This window comes from Meriones unguiculatus, chromosome 17 (assembly GCF_030254825.1).
Source record: "Meriones unguiculatus strain TT.TT164.6M chromosome 17, Bangor_MerUng_6.1, whole genome shotgun sequence".
NCBI lineage: Eukaryota > Metazoa > Chordata > Mammalia > Rodentia > Muridae > Meriones > Meriones unguiculatus.
Window position 1 is genome coordinate 59,029,448 of NC_083364.1, and position 19,360 is coordinate 59,048,807.

Below are 19,360 nucleotides of genomic sequence, written 5' to 3' on the forward strand. Positions count from 1 at the left end.
GATGCACTATGCTTAGGGTTGTAGATAGCGCTGTAATTGTTAAATCCTATAAGAGAATCAAGTGAATCCTTCTGACCCCAAAGATCGCAACTGTAGGCTGTGTAATGACACCGCATCGTGATATACAAGTTGAAACTTCAATACAAACGGGTTTTCTAGCCACCAAGAATCTAATAAATTATAGGGGAAAATATTCCCATTTCTGCATGGGCAGAGTGAAAAGGAACATCTGAGCTTGGTTAGTCTAAACAAAACTTGCTCTGGCAGCGAAATGTCTAACGAAGATAAGCAGAGGTTAGAGTGTCAGGCTGACCCTCAGGGTTGGGGAGGATTGAATCAGACAAACAGCCCTGAGACTCAAGTTAAGAGCTGTTAAAATTATGAAGGGAGAAGAGATGCCAGGCTCAGCCTGCAGCACTTGGATATGGACGGCAAAGCTGCTGTCCTGACAAGACCCTAACAGCAGCCTTGGCTGCCATGACACTTACAGGATATGGCTGTCTTCACTCTTGCCATGTACCACACTGGGATTCAAAGGTCCTGGACCTTAATTTGTGCAGTCCTTAAGCTTGCTCATACAGTGCCTCCCCAGTGATGCCCTTACACCCTTCTGAGACTTCTGTGTCTTACTCATAGTGCTGCCTCACTCCCCTTCACTGTCAGAACATATCACGTAACTGGGTAATAGCTCAGCTGAGCTTAGCCTGCTGCAGTTCACTAGAGAGGTATCAAATCCAGGGAAATATGCTTGTTAGACAATAACAGATGTCAAAGAGGAACTGCTCCTCAGGAGACAAAGCAAATATCAACTCAGATGATGGTCTGGCAGTCTCTGGCTTGTGATATACAAAAAGTTACACTGAAGTCAATTATGTGACTTAACCAATTGTGGAAATATTCCTCTGGGGTGGCTAGGCATAGTGACCTTCTGTTCTAAATACAACTGATGCACTATTTTAAGGTGCCAGACATTGGGTTGTTTTACCTAAATTGGGAGTAGATATATATTTAATTCTTATAAATATTTTTCAGCTCTGAGTAAGGCTAAGTGACTGCAAAGAGTGGGGTTCTTGGGGAAGCTGCTGCTCTGTGATTTGTTGGTACACAAACAGCAGCACGAAGACAGGTACCAGTAATTACCCACTACTGAGGAAGACCTCCTAACTGTTCTATCCAGGGCTCATGGATCAGGGGCTTCCTAGCATGACTGGGATGGACAACATCCCTGGCCTTCTGTGATTTCGCTTTGATCTAGTCCTCACAGGACCAGATGTAGGGAAGTTCATGGGCACAGCACGGGGTGTTGTTCTGGAGGCAGAGGACTGTGCTCCAGAGGAAAACAGCAAGCCATTAGTGCTATTACAGAGGCCCTGCCCTCATGACCTCAGCTAACCCTCATTACTCCTACAGGACCCACTCCCACATGACCATTAGCACACACACCTGGGAACTAAGTTTCCACACTATGAATTCGTAGGAGATAGATCTAAACTTAACAACCCTCAATCCTGGCTTACTCTTATGAATCACAATGTAAATGCCAGCTATCTGATATGAAGCACCTGTGGGGTTCCACAGGTTACAACCACTGATGTAGAAGATGAAATAACAAGCTGGAGTGTATCTCACACCCTCAGTCATTGGATGTCCTCTATTTGATCCCACGTTTCCCTAAGACCTGAACGCTCTTTATTAGCACTGAGGATACCTATTGAGCAAAGGTAGGGATGGAAGATGGCAGATCCTACACACTTTAGACACAGGGACCAGAGACTCCTGAGATGGAACTGACCTCAAAGCCACCTCTCTGAAGACTAGCTTTCATGGTCCCAGAAAGCACCACGTGAGCTTCTGAAGGATGGAAGTGACCAGCAGTCCTACCCAGCTATGATGTGTATGAATCACAACAACCACCACCAGGGTGGACTAACCCTAAAGGTGCATTACTGGTGTTGGTATGTGTACCTTGGTGGTAACCAACAGCTCTTTAATTGGACTTAAGACCTGCTCAACAAGAGGGAAATAATGTTGAAAATGATACTGAAAACCTAGCCAACTACCCAGGCCTCGTGAAGTCATGGACCTTGAAGGAGAACAGCCACTTTATTAAACCAGCTTTATCCCAAACTACATTCTAAACATTTGTCCTTATACCTACATATATGTTTCATCTTCACTCCCTCACCCCAACATCAAGGAAACTTCTGTTTGTGACAGAAGACCTTTGAAGAAACTACAACCAATCAAAATGCAGTGTTAGGGAGGCCAGCCCCAATGGATACATCTTACAACATAACTCCTGCACCTCAGGCTCAGGTATCATTGTAGAAGAGGAAATCGAAAGCTAGTAGGAGCCAGAGGAACAGGGAGTTTGTTGTCCAATTGTGTCTTCTAGAAGTGTCAGAAGCTACATCCATGAAGCCTCAACAACATGGTGTACTAAACATGAGCAGAACAAGGACAAGAACAATAGGCATGCCCATGTAGACCGAAGAAAGCTCAGGAGGCCTCAACCCTACCTACACAAGGAACTACAGGTAACTAAGGAATGGTGAGAGTGGGAAAAAGTCTTCCCCAGGGAAGAGCATTCCAATTGATTGTCCAAGCCAAATGGTCTGCCTTGAAATGCTATTCATACAGGTAACATTATACAGAATGAGCAGGTTGTATTTACGTATTTGGAAACACACACAGGCAACAACAGTTAAAGCAAAGAGACACCATGAATTTGAAAGAGAACAAGGTTGGGGGCTTTTTGTGAGGGTTTGTAGGGAGAAAAGGGAAGGGGGAAATGGTGTAACCATATTATAATCTCAAAAAAAAAAAAAAAGAAAAGAAAAGAAAAAAGAAAAAGAAAAGAAAAATGGTAGATATAGAAGCAAAGCCAGATGAATAACCTAAGGCTTCCTAAGACTGGGTAATTATTTGGTTTTATTTTAAGTGAAATGAAAAGCCATTGGTGATGGGGAGGGGGCAGCCTAAAATGAAGAATGGGTAGCTTTTATTTGTGGTACTGGTTTATTTGAACAATCTGTCTAGATGCCTTGTGGTCTTTTCAAGAAGCCAGTGGTGAAAATGTCATTCAAATTAGTCTGTAGACCAGGCTCATCTGCAGAGTGTGTTGATATCTTCACGGAATATAGAAATTGAAAGGAAATGTGTAGAAAAAAAATTAAATGTTTTTCAATACTTTGAAATTAAAGAAGAAAATTCTAGGCAACTTTTGTTCGTTTGTTTCATTGTTTTAGGTTTCTTTGTTTTTGTTTTTACAAAACAAGAATGGGCTGCAAGTATCTGAAGAACAAAATCCAAATGGTCTTTTACAGATACTTTAAGATCCACTGTCATGATTCAGGCAAAGAGTGATGGATGTTTAACCAAAAGGGGTGGGCCAGGTCCGAAAAGACTATTGTGTTACTGCCCTAGGACCACAAAGAACACTGACGAGAACTGGGCAACCGGGATAAGGAGTAGGTGCACCCAGGTGTACCCTGTCGATAGTTGTCCACACTAGACCTGAAGTTACCACACCCTGGAAAGTGGCAACTAGCAAGAGTATTTAGTTTTTAAGAATAACAGTATACATGGCATACAGTTCAGAGACTGGAGAGAGGAATCCTTGAATTTAAATTCTGATTTAGCACTCTACGGTCTTGGAAACCTTGCCTTCTCTTCATTTCAGATTCATTACTTTCAAAGTGAGAATGCAGCGTCTACCTCCTGAGGTTAACAAGCTCCGCAGTGGCGCCTTTCTGTGACACAGAGGATGGCCACATACCTACTCAACTCTGAAGCAAACACAGTGGACAAAGCCCAGCACTGCGCATCATTTCATTGTTTTTCCCATAGTGACTGTCAGAAATAGGGGTAGACAAGCCCATTTTCCTGAGGAGAAAAAGGATTAATGTCTGTAGGAATTCTCCCTCATGTGCTACAGGTGAATTCAGTATTGATTCAACCACCCATTCCCCAGTGGAAACAGTTCATCCAAGAAGTCATGGAAGCAGTAAGGGGGAACAGAGTCACCCTGCTATTGGGCCATCTGCCTCACATGCAGAGTATACCATAACTGAGCCCACAACTCAAAACCAGGATGAAGAAACTGGGGAAGTCTAACTTCCATGATACCTGCTTAAAGGTACAATGCATCCATGCCTCTGACCCTGATTCCTTCATCCTTCCTCAACATCTTCCTTTACATCACCCTGGCTTGCTCAAGGCTCTGTCTCCAAGTTCAGCCAATCTGGGTTGGATGTGGTCATTTTCAATGACCCCTCTTCTTTTCCACTACTGGTCTTAATATCTAAATCTTTATTACCTATTATATTAAAGTACATAGAAAGCCAAAAATGCCCAAGTGTACTATATATTACCAAATCTCTCTTTCTATATTGGCTTCTTATCTGCCTTTGCTATATTACTATAATCATAACAGTATACTATAATCTAGTTTGAAAATACAGAAAAAAATCAAATAAATAGGAGAAAAGCTCATTGTGCTGAAGAAAGATAAGTTTTGAAATTAAAAGGGCACATGAACTGCCATGGGCTACATCCATGCAGGGGTTCTAGGTTATCTCCATATATAGTCTTTGGTTGGAGTATCAGTCTCAGAAAAGACCCCTAGGCCCAAATCTTGGTTCTGTTGCTCTCCTTGTGGAGCTCCTGTCCCTTCTAGGTCTTTCTATTTCCCCCTTCTTTCATAAGATTCCCTGAACTCTGCCCAAAGTTTGGCTGTGAGTCTCAGCATCTGCTTTGACACCTTGCTGGGTATAGAAGGACCTTCTCTGACATGAACTCAGTGGCTGGCTCTTGATCATCTCCCTCTGAGGCAGGAGCAGCCTTGCCAGGCCACAGAGGAAGACAATGCAGCCAGCCCTGATGAGACCTGATAGGCTAGTGTCAGATGGAAGGGGAGGAGAACCTCCCCTATCAGTGGACTTGGGAGGAACATGGGAGGAGATGAGGAAGGGAGGGTGGGGTTGGGGAGGGGTGAGGGAGGGGGCTATAGCTGGAAAATAAATTGAATAAACTGTAATCAATAAAAAAATAAATTAATTTTTTAGAAAAGGGACACATGAAGATAAGAAATGGGGAATTCATGGCTGTGCACGCACACACACACACACACACACAAAATCAAACTGACAGGTGACATTTTTGTTTATTTTCACTCAAAACTAAAATACAGGGTCTACTGGGTGTGAAAGACATCTTCTGAATTGTCTTCTGAATTGTGTAGTTACAAGTTGGGGATTCCTTGTCTGAATGCCTGAAAGGAGAAGTGTTTCCACTTTCTAAGGTTGTCAGACTTAGTAATACTTGTAAAGATTTTATAACATTCTTAATCAGAAAACCAGGAACTCAAAATGCTGTGACATTTATAATTTTTTAGCCATTATATGAGCACTATAAAAAGTTCCAGTTTTGAGCCAGGCATGGTGGTGTATCCCTATAACCCCAGCACATAAGAGACTGGGGCAGGGAAGATCATGAGGTAGAGACCAACCTAAGCTTTATAGTGAGATCCTGACTCTGAGAAAGAAAAAGCTTCAGATTTGGGGTTTATAAATTAGAAAACGTTCTGCCAATACTCTTATTGTTATGATGTTTTCATTTATTGCTTCAGCTTTACAGAGATAAGTTGTGAAATCCTACAGAACATAAACTTTGAATTCTAATTCTTCTACTGTATTTAAATCAAATTAAATGTAATACTCATTGCAGAAAATGTATTTTGGGATAGACTCTGGGTGGAGCAGGATGGTCCTTACACAAAAGGAACAATGTCAGTTTGGCAACTCATTGTTGATGGACTGATTATACTTTCAGGTCATCAAGAATGAATAAAGAACTCCTAACTATTGCCACAAAATAAGTACGGCCCTCAGGAAACCTTGGCTCAGTAGCATAGGAGCACAGCATAAATCAGGGCTGGAACAAGTGGGGCTCATGGGAAGGAAGCTGCTGGATGAAAAGCGCCCTGTGTAAACATCCTAGAAGAGGTCTGAATTAATTTTTTTCATTTATTTATTTAGTAAGGACCTTGGGTGGAACTTTCCTCCAGCAGTGCCTATTGGCCCAATTCTAAGCACTGAGAATAAAGGGTACCAGCTCACTCATCGGGGTGATAAGCCCCAGTTGGAGACTCAATAGGGAAGCTGTGTTAGAACCACAATGCTAGTCTATAAACTAGTCCAAAGAATTGTGCAATCTTTTGGAGGTGGCAAGGGTATCCAAAAAAAAAAAAAAAAAAGAGAGAGAGAGAGAGAGGGAGGGAGACCTTTGAAATCAGAGACCTTTCAACTTTCTTCCTAATTAAGTAGCATAATTTTCTTTCTGGAGATCATTTTCCAAAGACATATTATTTTCTAAAAGCCTGTTTTCTGCTAAAGAGAATCATGTGAAAAATTGTAAATATTTTCTAGAACCTGTGGAATTTCAGGTACAATGGGGAAAGGTGCAGATAAAGTCACCGTGTACTTTGCCATGGAAAATGCCACCTTGTTCTAACTCATCGCCTTTCCATTTTTTCTCTTAAGGAATAAAAAATATCCACAGAGGACAGTCATCTCCGCTCAGGACAGCAAGAACAAACCCCATTAAACAAGATTTTCTTGGTGCCAATGTGACCTTAGAAAAACAACATTCTTCATCTGAGGGTCATCATCTGACCTCTGTGTGCCTCAGCTGTCAGGAGGAGACGTGTATATTATGTATTGTTGATATCTTCATTGAAGCAAGGTCAGAACAACATAACGAAGTCCCATCTGTAACCTTTAATTAGGCTGAGGAGAGACTCCTAGAGAAAGCCAGCTATCACAAGGAGGTTGTTTGTTGGCTACTCAGCTTTCTGCCACTTCCCTGCTGGGCATGGTAGGGCACACCTGTAAATGCAGACCTCCGGAAGCAGAGACTGCTGGTTTCAGTCCGCGAAGGACTGGCTCTGTTGATTTGTGCCTTTGATGATGCAGTACATCATGGCAACAGCATTTAGAAGAAAGCTCCTATTCATTTCAAGTCTGGGTGCAGAAGAGAGGGAGCAGAGAGGCCATGGCCCCAGTAACCTGAATCAAAGGCATGTTAATATTTTTATTCAAGCTCAGTATTTATTTTATTCCATTTGCTAACTCATTCATTGACAAATCGATGGGGCAGGGAGATTCTGGTGAAAGAATAGTGTATACAGTTTCCCAGTTGCGGTGCACACTACTTGAAATTTGCTCTTGTGAAGCTTTGGGGAATGATCTAGAGCCATTTTTTGTCTAAAAGACAAAAAAAGGACTGTGCTCTACATCCAAAGATTCAATAACACATCAGTCATCTCCTAGGTCCTTTTGACACCAACTGACATTTATTGTCTACGTTCAATTCAGATACTATAGTGAGTTCTGTTCAAACATGATACGAAGACAGATGTTTACCTGCAATGAAATTCCCTTAATATACAAATATGATGTCTCCAATCACCATGTGGTACAGAACATACTTTCTAGACAGAATCCTGCTGCTACTCTGGTCTCTCCAGGCAAATATTATCAATGCAACCCAGGACCCAGTGATCCTCTTTCCATCGACTGGTTGACTCTTCGACCACCCACTAGAACAATGAAGCCTGGCACAATGGACAGCCTATGATGCTAGGGCTCAGGATGGTAGAACAGGAAGATCACACATCTGAAGCTAGCTTAAGCTCACAGCAAATTCTTCCAAAAAGAAAGGAGGAGGAAGTGAGGAACAAAACAGGGAACAAAGAGGGGGGTGAGGAGGAGAGAAAACGGGGAGAAAAAAGCAGAGCCAGTTTCTCATATGCTTAAGACTGTGCATCCTAATGGTTAGAGCTTAAGTGTCTGGTGTTAGACTCTGAGTCTATGCCTGCCACTTGTTCACAAGGAATTGTGGGCAAGTATTTCAATCCACCTGTGCCTCTATCTCCTCAATAATAAAAGCAAGGCTACGTGGGGTAGCGACCCTCAGCAGGTTCCTTTCTGTCAAAATGCCATGAGCTGAGTATTCAGAACACTTACCGAATATTAAGTGGTCAAAACTAACAGCTAGGAATATAAAATAGTCACCTGTGGACAACAGAGTGTTCCAAAATTGGTAGATGAATATATGACCACCCAAGGGAGAAGGACCGTGAAGATCACTCCACAGATGATATCCCAGAATGATAATGGCTCAGTGTCTGGCCTAAGGTCAGGCAGCCACGCCAGAATGCAGCTCTCCGCCACAATATCATTGACAGGAGGCACAAGAACGCACACCTGACCCTTCACTGAAATGCATCTCATAGGTTGTATCTACCCCAGGAACTGTAAGTTTAACACAGGAATAGATAATTTTTGTTAGCAGGATGTTAAAGATCCATTTTGCGCACACCCGGTCGAGTATGCGAACAGGACAGGTTTCTAACAATCACTTTCCTGTCAAAGCCCTCCAAGAGGCTTTTGTTCATGAAAAAAGTGTCTCAGGGTACCAAACCACCAGAACAGAGCTGGAAGACATCACTGGAGGTGTTCACATTGTCAGGTCTCCCAGCCCCACCCCCACCCCAGCTGCAGGGGGAGAGCGTGTCGGACAAGCAAGGACAAGAAAGGAATCATCTCACCAGGCTTTCACTTGGCCACTGGTGTCGGTTCAGCTTACATTCCCCATACTGTCTGCTTCAAACACTCTCCTTCACTGTCTGACAGTCCAGCCACCCTCCTGGTTGGACTTGCCCTCTCAGCAGAAAGCTTCCCACCATCACACACACACACACACACACACACACACACACACACACACACACACTTCTCATGGATTTTCTCAATGTTCCCAGAATAGCTCCACACTTTCCAGCCATTGCATCTTTGTCATACTTCCTCTTGCTCCTAGATGCTGTCTCAGCACTATGACCTCGTACAACCACCACCCCTAAAACAAACTGGCAAAATCCCTTCTCAGAAATGGCAGCCTTTCCATGAAACTACCCACCACACATTCAGACAGGCTTCTCTCTTTTCAGACAGGCTTCTGTCTATCATCTGCACTCCAGGACCTCCTATGTCTAAGGCCTCAACTGATTCTTTGCCGTCTCTTTTACAACCTCACATCATGCCTGATTAACCAGTTTATCCAGAAGTGGATAAACCCTACTTCCTAGAGGAGAAGAAGTAAGGCAACTGAAGACATCGATGCACGGAAGCTGAGAAGGAAAGCAACAAAGAATGAAAACACAGCAAAAGACGTGCTATATGCCAGGCTGGCGGAACAATGGACACAGTTTAACTCAGCACTCTAGACATTATCAGTATGTGTGATTATTTATCATTAACACAATACAAAGGAGGAAACTGGGGAATGGGTGGGAATGAGGCTTTTAGCCAAGATCATTCTGTGGAGCTGTGAACTGATCTTGGCGGGCCAACTCTCATTGCTGCTTTGCAATATTGTCCCTTTAACCCAGCATCCTAAATGCACTTTAATTGTTCTACCTTTGTGGACCATGACTAATAAGTTTTGTACCAAATCCCCACCCACCGCTTTAAGAGGCAGAAATGAAAGATCTAGTTCAGTCAAATCTCTCCCCAACAGTAAACAGATGCAACCTAACTTTGAACTTCAAAACATTACTCAGACGGGGGAAATCATAAATGTTTCCAAAGGAATGGGCCTGGAGCCACCCATAGCGAAGCATTTCCGCCACCTCATCTCTCCATGCTGACATATAAACTAGAGCTATCTGTGAGCACACATGTATAATAACCACCCTGGGTATTTTGGGGATGGAATTACAGGTTTAAATATGCAATTATAGGATCACAGGCACATAAAGTGGTCTATCACATGTTTAATTATTTTGTTAATATCATAAAGGAATTCAGGTGTCCCTCTTTGAGACATGATATTTGCCATTACAACTACATTCAAACTTTAAGCGAAGGATCCGACAAGTGCTCTGTATGATTCAAGTTTTAAATAATTTGTCAAGAGTTGTGTTAATTCTGAATGCACCAGAGAGTTTTCTCAGCCTTGCATCCAAATAGGGAGTGGAGGATAGCTAGAACATAGTAAGACACAGTGTTGTACCGGAACGAGAAGAGAAGGAGGAGGACGAGGAGGAAGAGGAAGAGTTTAACTTTGGGATGAAGAGAGGTTTACAACAAAACAGCAGCCAAAGATTTGTTTCCAAGAAATCTTACACTAACACAACCCTTAATAAATTTTAAAGAGCAAGCCAAAAATTGTCCAGAAACCAGGAGAGAAAGAGGCCCGACGTCCCTGTAGTCTTTCCCAGTGTGAGGTATTTTTCGCCCCTTAAGGAACAGGCAAGAAGGGCAGAGGCGCAGGCTAGAGAGCTCAGCAGGACGAAGATGATGTCCCCAATCCTTCAGGACTTACCTAGCTTGTCCTGGTTACTCAGCACCTTACTTTCCTCACTTAGCCAGTGAGGATCAGACAGCGGCTGGGCTTTTGTTGTTGGTTCTGTTCTTTTGATAGCAAAGCCCCATGAAAATTAAACTGTGTTGAATGTGATGTGGCCTCGCCTCGCATGGGGGAGGGGGAGAGAAAAAGGTTCAGGCTTGGGTTGCTGCTGATTGCTTCTTGGGTGAGTGAGTAAGTCCTAAGTGCCTAGCAGGAGGCAACGTGGGGGACGTGCCTTTCGGATGGTAGGCCTGGAAGGGGTCCACAAACTTTCTCAGCACAGCTGTCCAGATGTGCTTCATCTGGATCCCGGCGGAGCACTTGGGCTGCGGTTGGGAGGGCCAAGCCTCCTCCCTGGTTGCCGATTGGTGGAGAAGCCCGCCACTCCCGCTAACTCAGGCTGCCTCCGCCCACTGGGCCGCTCGCATCCTAGAAAGAAACTAAGCTCCGCACGCAGTTCAGTCGCTGATGTGGCACAGCGTGGCAGCGGGGTCCGGGGAGGGGCGGAGGAGGGGTCGTTAGAACTCCGACCTTGCCCCTGCCCTCGCTCTTTGACGGCAGGCCTTGTAAGGAGCTAGTTTGTTTAAACGGGGTGATCGCTATAGTTTTGGGGAGCTCACAAGGTCGGAATCTTAAGCTTCTGGTATTTCCGAATGGAAGGGCTTGGAGAGGAGCTACCCACGCCTCCAAAAGGGCGGTCCAGCCCACCTCAAGGCTTTCCTAGCTACGCTTTCTCTGGGGAGAGAAAAGTAGATGTCAAGAGCACATTACTTGGGGACTGTATTCTATTGAAGGAATAACGAACCTTTTACTGAAATCCGAATTAATCAGAAATGTGATCAACTCTGTGGAGAAGTCCTGGGTGGCTGCTTGAAGGATGCTTGGGGTCCCTTTACTGTTGAGAAGCATAGTACTTGGGAAGAAAGGGAGAACTGGAGAGCTGCACCAACTACGTTTTCATTCTGTAGGAAGTCATTTGTATCCTGTGTTCAGCTTTCTAAGTCATTTGTAATTTCTCAGTCGTGCACCTTCTGTCACGGAAAGATGCTTCACAATGGGCAGATCATCAAGGACCAATTACCATCAAAAGGCGTCAGATTTATTGGCTGCTAGGACGGGCTCTGTAAAAGGAACGTTTATTCCGGATTCAGTTGTTGTCTTGGAGGATTATTGTCTCCGTCTGCTAGCCTAGGCATAGTCCTGGAAGCTTCTAGCCTCTGTACAATCTAACCTACGGTAGAAGGTTGTCAGCCTCTGAGACTTGCTGCTGAATAAGCTCACCCTGTCTTGTTCTCACTGTGCTCTTAGCTGGCTGGTTCAACTCAGATGTTCTGGCTCAAACTCCTCTCCCAGGTAACTTAGTCTGGTTTTTCTCTTGGCCTCTGAATTGCTCTGCTTGGCCTCAAACTAATTGCAGCAATCTGTTCTAATCTTCTGGCTCCTCATTCTCTGGCTCATTCTCTCATTCAGCCTCTCTCTGTAAAACTCTCCAGGTAAAACTGCCTCCTCTCTCTTCATTCTGGGTTGCTCCTTTAAGTAGCTTCCCTTTCCTCTCTGTTTTCCTGAGAGCCGGGCATATCCTATTTTGTCTAATCTTCCTCTTATTCGTCACTTTTTTTTGTCACTCAATTAGACACAACTTTCAAACATGGGTGCTTCCTTCTACAAACTAATTTTACCTTCATTGTTTGAGATTAAAGTCATGTACCACCACACCTGGACCTAAGCTTTTCTTTCCCTGAAACTTGCTCTATACAAGACTGACCTTTAACTCAGATCTGTTTACCTCTGTCTCATAGATTAAAGGTGTGTTTATATTCCAGCCAAATAACATGGACCTAGAAGGTCTTTGGATGTGATTTCTTGCCAGAGAATTCATGTTCTGAATTAGAAGTCCTCTACAAGGCTCTGAAAGAAAGAAAGAAAGAAAGAAAGAAAGAAAGAAAGAAAGAAAGAAAGAAAGAAAGAAAGAAAGGAAGAAAGAAAGAAGGATTCCTTCTGCTTAAGTTTTCACACAGCTGTACATCACCAACCCTATTGGACATAAACATAAGCCATCATGAAGAGATTCTGAAAGGCTGAGAAAAGAAGGTGGCCCACTAGAAATCTCAGCATCCAGGGGGCCACTTAATGCTGAGGTTTTACTTTTGACCCATTATTTCAGACTTGATGCAGCAGATGCCAGTCTGGGTCTAGAACATGTATTAAAGGCTGAGAACGTGGAACCATCAAAGTCAAGGCCCAAAAGAAAGAAGTTAAGTCATCGTGGAGCATGATCTGAAAACATATATTGGGCCCCAGCCCTTTCCACTCTCTCTTTCTGCTTACAAGGCACAAATTTGCTCTACCATGCGTTTCAGCTATGATATTCGGCCTCATTAGAGGCCCAAAGGTGACTAAGGCAAACAATCATGAGCTAAAATCTCAGACACTATAAGCCAAATAAACTTTTCCTACTTTTAAGTTATGTATTTCCTCACAGTGAAGGGGTAAGCTGACCACAGAACTACAGGAACTAAAATGCAAACAGGTACAGAGACATATGGGTTGGGGAGCCTTCAATAGCCCAGGATAGGGAAAAGGAAGTCTAGAGAGGAAATCATCCTTCCCACACACAAGAGCTGGCCTCAGTCATTGGAACCCTAACACTTAGCAAATAGGGAGCTAGCAGGCCTCACTGGGACACTGGCACATGCACTCTTGACCTATTCTCCACTGATACTCTGACCTATCCACAAGGCTGTGTATCTTGAGTGGAGCCAGTACTAACTTCTTTCTTTCCCTAAAATATAGTGATCGCCATCTTAAAGGTAATTATAAGAGGCCTGTAAGTGTTTTTAACCAACAATAACCAAGTAATTTTGATTACTAAGATGATCTCTTTGGGAAAGAATAACTAAGAGAGATGGCTACAGACATGGTAAAGACACTTGCTGCCAAGCCTGATGACGTGAGTTTGATCTCCAGAACCCACATGGTGGAACAAGGGAACTGACTCCACCAAGTTGTCCTCTGACCTCCACATGGGCATCATGCTATGTACATATAAACACACACACTAAATAAAGAGACAAATAAATAAAAATTTAGAGAACAAGGTATCCCTTAGTTACTTAGAGGAGCTTCCCAGAGCATTAAGTGACACATTACTTATGTACATCCTGTCGGCCATTTTACCTACAGTAAAAAATTACTCAGAAAAAAAAAATTGTGTAAGCTTTGCCACTTACTTTAAATTAAGTCGTTGATGACATCACCTTAGACTTTCAAGTCATTCAGGTTAACTCCGGCTTACTGGCATGGATGGCTGTGAATGATGCACACAGCCCTTGCCATCCACAATAGTTGGTATGGTCACTGAGCCATCCTGTTGAATCTGCGTAAGTGTGTGTAACAACTGAAATGGTGAAAAGAGAGAGAGGGAAGAAGAGGGAGGGAGGGAGGGAAGGAGAGGGAAGGAAAGATTGGCTTTATAAGGTAGATTTTAATGGCTTATGACAATTATGCACCTGGTTTGATCCTGGAGATGATCGCATTGCTGTTGATGGAGCTATATGACATAAGTGAGGTAGATTTTTGTCCCTGCCTCCATCGATTGTATCAGATTGGCTGATGTCATGACACACTCAGGAAAAATAAAATGTTCCTAGTAAAGATGGTGTTAGGAGATACCTTTTTCCATAGATGTCCCAATAGCAGTAGCACTGCCAGCTCTTTTTCAAACATCTACTCAAGAATGTTCGTGCAACCTAGAAAAATGTCTCCTGGTGGAAACAACCTTTCATTTAATAACAAAGATAATGTCCCATGCCAGTGAAAAGCATGAAAGGCTTTCTTTCTATAATAGGGCTTTCTAGGGTTGGGAAGCCACTAAATAGATGTCCTTTTACCCCAATAATCATTACATATCCTATAGGATTCTGGGAATGAGCACAAATACTGATGCTCTGTCTACCAATGTCACTGTGAATAGTAAGCTATCCTTCATCACTGACTCTGGAGTATCAAAAGACTAACTTACATGAAACACAAAATCTCAGAACTTTCTTCCAGATTTACTGGCTACCACCATGGATGCCAACTGACCAAAGCCCTAATGTTGCTATTCTAGGCTTTTGATTCCAGCTCCTATCATTTTGATTTTTCATGATCTAGATTTTTAAAATATTTCAGGCCACCTGCTTTGCATGGTGTCTCTCAACTGGGATTTTCTTGATACTCTTATGATTTGTGAGTTTTTGACAGCAATTTCCTTCAGTATTTTCCATTCATCTGCCTCATTGCTTGTGATTCTCTTTTTATTCCTTGGTAAGATGTTGTCTACCAGGCTTTTTACTATGAAGTAAGTTTTACATATTGTATAATCATCTATTAATTATGCATATTTGTACTTCTTGAATAATACATATTTTGTATGAAAATATTTATAAACTATGTCTACATTTGTGACTTGGATTTCTTTTTCCATTTATTTATTTAATCACTTTACAGGCTGATCCTAGCCTCCTCCATCCTCTCCTTCCAATGCTATCATGCCCTTGCTTCCTCCATTTTTCCATTTCCTTCTTCTCAGAGAAAGGGAAGCTCCCAAGGGGTACCAACCCACTCTGGCACATCAAGTCTCAGCAGGACTAAGTGCATCTTCTCTCAATGAGACCAGACAACAGAGCCCAGGTAGGAGAAAGGATCCAAAGGCAGGCAACAGCATCAAAGACAGTCCCTACTCTCATTGTTAGGGGATCCACATGATGACCAAGCTGCACATAGGCTACATATGTGTACGGGGTCTAGGTCCAGCCCATGCATGCCCTGGGTTGGTGGTTCAGTCTCTGTGAGTCCCCATGGGTCCAGGGTAGTTTAGTTTACTCTGTAGGTCTTCTTGTGTCCTTGACTCCTCTGGTTCCTTCAATCCTTCCTTGCTTTTTGGCACAAAACTTCCCTAGCTCGGCCTATTGTTTGGCTGTGGGTCTCCGCATCTGTTTCCATCAACTTCTGGCTGAAACCTCTCAGAAGACAGGCTCCTGTCTGTAAACATAGCGGGCTGTCATTAATAGTGCCAGGGGTAGGCTTTCTTCTGTGGGGTCGGTCTCAAGTTGGGCCAGCCATTGGTTTGTTTGTTCCTCAATCTCTGCTCCACCTTTATCCCTATGCTTCTTGTAGGCAAGACCAATTTTAGGTGGAAGGCTTTATGGGTGGGTTGGTGTCCCGATCCCTTCACTCGAAGTCCCACCTGGCTACAGGTGGTAGCGATTTCAGCCCCATATCCCCCGCTGCTAGGAGTCTCAGCTAGGGTCACCAGCATAGACTCCTGGAAGCCTCCTGTCCCAGAGATTCCCCCACCCCACCAATTTCTGCTCTCTCTCCTGGTCCTACCCCTCTCCCACTCTCACTCTCCCCATACCTGATCCCCACCCTGTTACTCTCCCCATCCCTGCAATTCCCTGCTTTCATCTACTTCAGATGTCTATTTTATTTCCTCTTCTGAGTGGGAGTCAAACATCCCTTGGGCTCTCCTTGGCTTCTTTGGGTCTGCGGATTGCAGCATAGTTATCCTGTATTTTATGGCTAATACTCACTTATTAGTGAGTTCAATACCATGTGTGTCTTCCTGAGGCTGGGTTACCTCACTTAAGATGGTCTTTTCTAGTTCAATTCATTTGCTTGCAAATTGCATGATTTCTTTAATAGCTGATAGTAGTTCATTGTGTAAATGTACCACAGTTTCTTTATCCATTCTTTAGTTGAGGGAAACCTGGGTTGTTTCCAGTTTCTTGCTACTACAAATAAAGAATCTATGAATATAGTTGAGAAAGTGTCCTTGTTGAATAGGGAAGCATCTTGTAGTAGATCTATTCCCAATTTTCTTAGAAACCTCCAGATTGATTTCCACAGTGGTTGTACAAGTTTGCATTCCCACCAGCAATGGATGAGTGTTTCCCTTTCTCCACATCCTTACCAGTGTGTGTTGTCACTTGAGGTTTTTATCATTTTTACCATTCTGAAGGGTGTAAGATGGAATCTCAGAGTCATTTTGATTTGTATTTCCCTGATGACTAAGGGCATTGAACAGAAGTAAATTGTACATATTGTATAATTACATATTAATTATGCATATTTGTACTTCTTAAGTAATAAATATTTTGTGTGAGAATGTTCATAAACTATGTCTACATTTGTAAAGTGGTTTTCTACTATAAGCTAAATTTTTTCTTCTTCCCAAATGATATGTTTATTTCTATTATTTATATCAGAATCCTAGATTTAATGAGTGATATAAAATTATTTACTTTGAGTCTTAAAATTTCCCAGATTTCACAAATAGGATTGCTTTAATTCAGCAGCTCATAAGTTTTTGTTTTATTTTGTTGAGACGTATTTTATGCATCCCAGGTTGGCTTCAAACTTGGTGCGTTCTTAAGGATGACCTTAAATTTCTGATCCTTCTGCTTCTATCTCCTGAGTTCTGTGTTACAGGCATGAGCTATCATAACACACCCATTTTACGTCACATAAAGACCAAACCCAGGGCTTGACGCATTCTAACCAAGCACCATGTCACATTCCCAGGCTCTAATAGGTCTAATGTGTCTTTTCCACATGTCCTGTCACTCACTGTGCCATTGTGTTTTGTCTTATTTTCTGGCTCAAGGATATAATACAGTTTCAACTGATATTTTCCTATACCAGCCTTGGTGTCTGTCACTCATTTCTGTAATATCTCTGGGCTCTTTATAGTGGAAAAAAAAAGTACTTAGAAATCAAGATCTTGGAGTGAGGTGTATTTTTGATCGAGATGCCATTGATTCTAGTCTCTCTCAATAAACAAGTGTGTCTGTATAAAATGTCATTGTTAATTGGTTGAGCTACATAGTTATGGTTTGACGCGAGTTTAAGGAAGGTGTCATATTTTTTAATAAACAATGTAGTACAAAGTAGAATGGGCATTTTGTGTGGAATTTCAAAGATATGTGCACATATATGCATCTACAGATATATATGTATGTTTTAAAAATCTGCTATTTCAATCCCACATCAAAGGGCATTTTCAAAATCTTTTCACACATAACCACTCACATGCACACACAAATATATCTGTCTATTTTTCCTATATGTAACTGCTTGATAGTGAGAGAACTTGCTCAGCCTAACCTCATCATATGAAGAGGAAGAAGAAAAAGAGGAACAAGGAAGGGAAAAGGGAGGTTAACTAATGATTTTTGGACCAAATTGTTAATTTTTTGTGGGACAGGGAAGGAAAAGAAGAAGGAAGGAACTGAAGGAAAAAGAAAAGGGGAAGGAAAAAGGGAGGGATAAAGGGAGAAGAGAGAAAGAAGTAGGTATAAAGGGATAGAAAGACAGAAATGTCACAGGTTACTACTATATAATTTCTTAAGGAATTCAAATCTACTTCCAAAAATAACCACAAAAAAAGATGTAGACCTTTGGCAAAATCTGGTATCACTTCATGATCATACTCATGGAGAGACTAGGGATGGAGGGAGCATATTTCAACATAACAAATGCTATATAAGACAATCCTATACTCAACATCATGCTTATTGGAGAAAAACTCAAAGCATCCCCATAAAGGATAATAGTAAGACCAGGGTTCCCTCTGTCTATACTCCTATTTAATATAGTGCTTGACGACTTATCCAGAACACTAAGACTAGAGAAAGATCAATAGCTACCTAGGTCAGTAGCCTTTCTATGCACCAACAACAACCATTTTGAAAAAAGAAATCAGAGAAATACTCTCCTTACAATAGACACAGGCACATACACATTCAGACAGCGTTATACCCACATCCATATGAGTGGCCCTGTTAAAACACAATGGGTCACTAAGCAAAACAAAATCTCATTAAAGGAGAGTTGGGAGTTGATAGAAGAATTGGAGTTGATGGGGATGGGAAAAGACGAAAAGACAGCAGAAGGATGACTGTGACAAAATTGTATTATGTATACACATGATATTGTTAAAAGAAATGAAAAATAGCCCTAAAGATAAGAAAGAAAGAATTTTTAACAAATGGTTGAACAATTGGTTATTCTTGCACAAAGATAATCACTGAAATGTCACAAGTCATTTTTACACTTTGAAAGGTATAAAAAAATACTTAATTAAAAATCATCATAAACCTTAATTTAGTAAATTTCTTAAAATTTACTAAAATTGTGAAAGTTCTAGAATGCTAGGGCCTTGAGTTAGAAGATAATTTATTCAATATGACAACAGGACATCTATAAAATGAAAAGAGAAAATTAGCCTTTTCTCTTGTAATTCAAAATTGCACTTTGAATATGGTTATTTATTGTATGCCTGTTATACCTTATTTTAATAAAATAAGGTTGTGGCAAAATACCTTCAGACAAAAATCTTTCGACTCACAGTTGTCCCATACCTAGTGTTTTGCTTTATCTTTCTGTCTGTGATGCTATGGGTCAAACCAAATGTCCTGTGTATTCTAGGCAAGTACTTGGCCAGGGAACAATGCACCACCCAACTTTTTTAATATCCTGCCCCCCCTCCCCTCTGTCCTGCCCAGTGTTTCTTTATCTCTCTCCCTCTGTTTCCCCTCTCCTTTTCCCTCCCTCTCTTTCTTCTTTCCCCCTCTTTCTTCATGGCAGTGAACCTTCACATTCTCTAGCCAAGCACTCACTCTATCACTGAGCCACATCCTCAGCCCTGCAATTTTTACTAAATTTTGGAAGGAAATGTACTGAGACAAATAATAGTAACAACTGTATTGCTCTTGTTACAAAAACCATTTTCAAGGAAGATTAGAATATTTACTATTTTAGTGTATTATTTTTTAAATTAAGCTTCAAGAATCATTTTTATTAAAATTTGCAAATTTTTACAGGCAGGTGCAGTGGCACATGCCTGTAACCCCAGCAGTGGGGAGGCAGAGGCAGGAAGATCTCATCTACAAAGCCAGTCCAGGAA

The 19,360-nt window shown here is 42.0% G+C and overlaps 1 protein-coding gene across 2 annotated transcripts in view; it reads right to left on the reverse strand.

Annotated features, from left to right (window-relative positions):
• Positions 1–10,736, reverse strand: part of LOC110546884 (transmembrane protein 45A) — a 79,858-nt gene extending 69,122 nt beyond the window's left edge. For both annotated transcript variants that reach the window (XM_060370575.1, XM_060370573.1), the window contains exon 1: positions 10,387–10,736. The gene's annotated coding sequence lies outside the window, so the exon portion shown is untranslated. The remainder of the gene's footprint in view (positions 1–10,386) is intronic.
• Between the last annotated feature and the right edge of the window lie 8,624 nt (positions 10,737–19,360).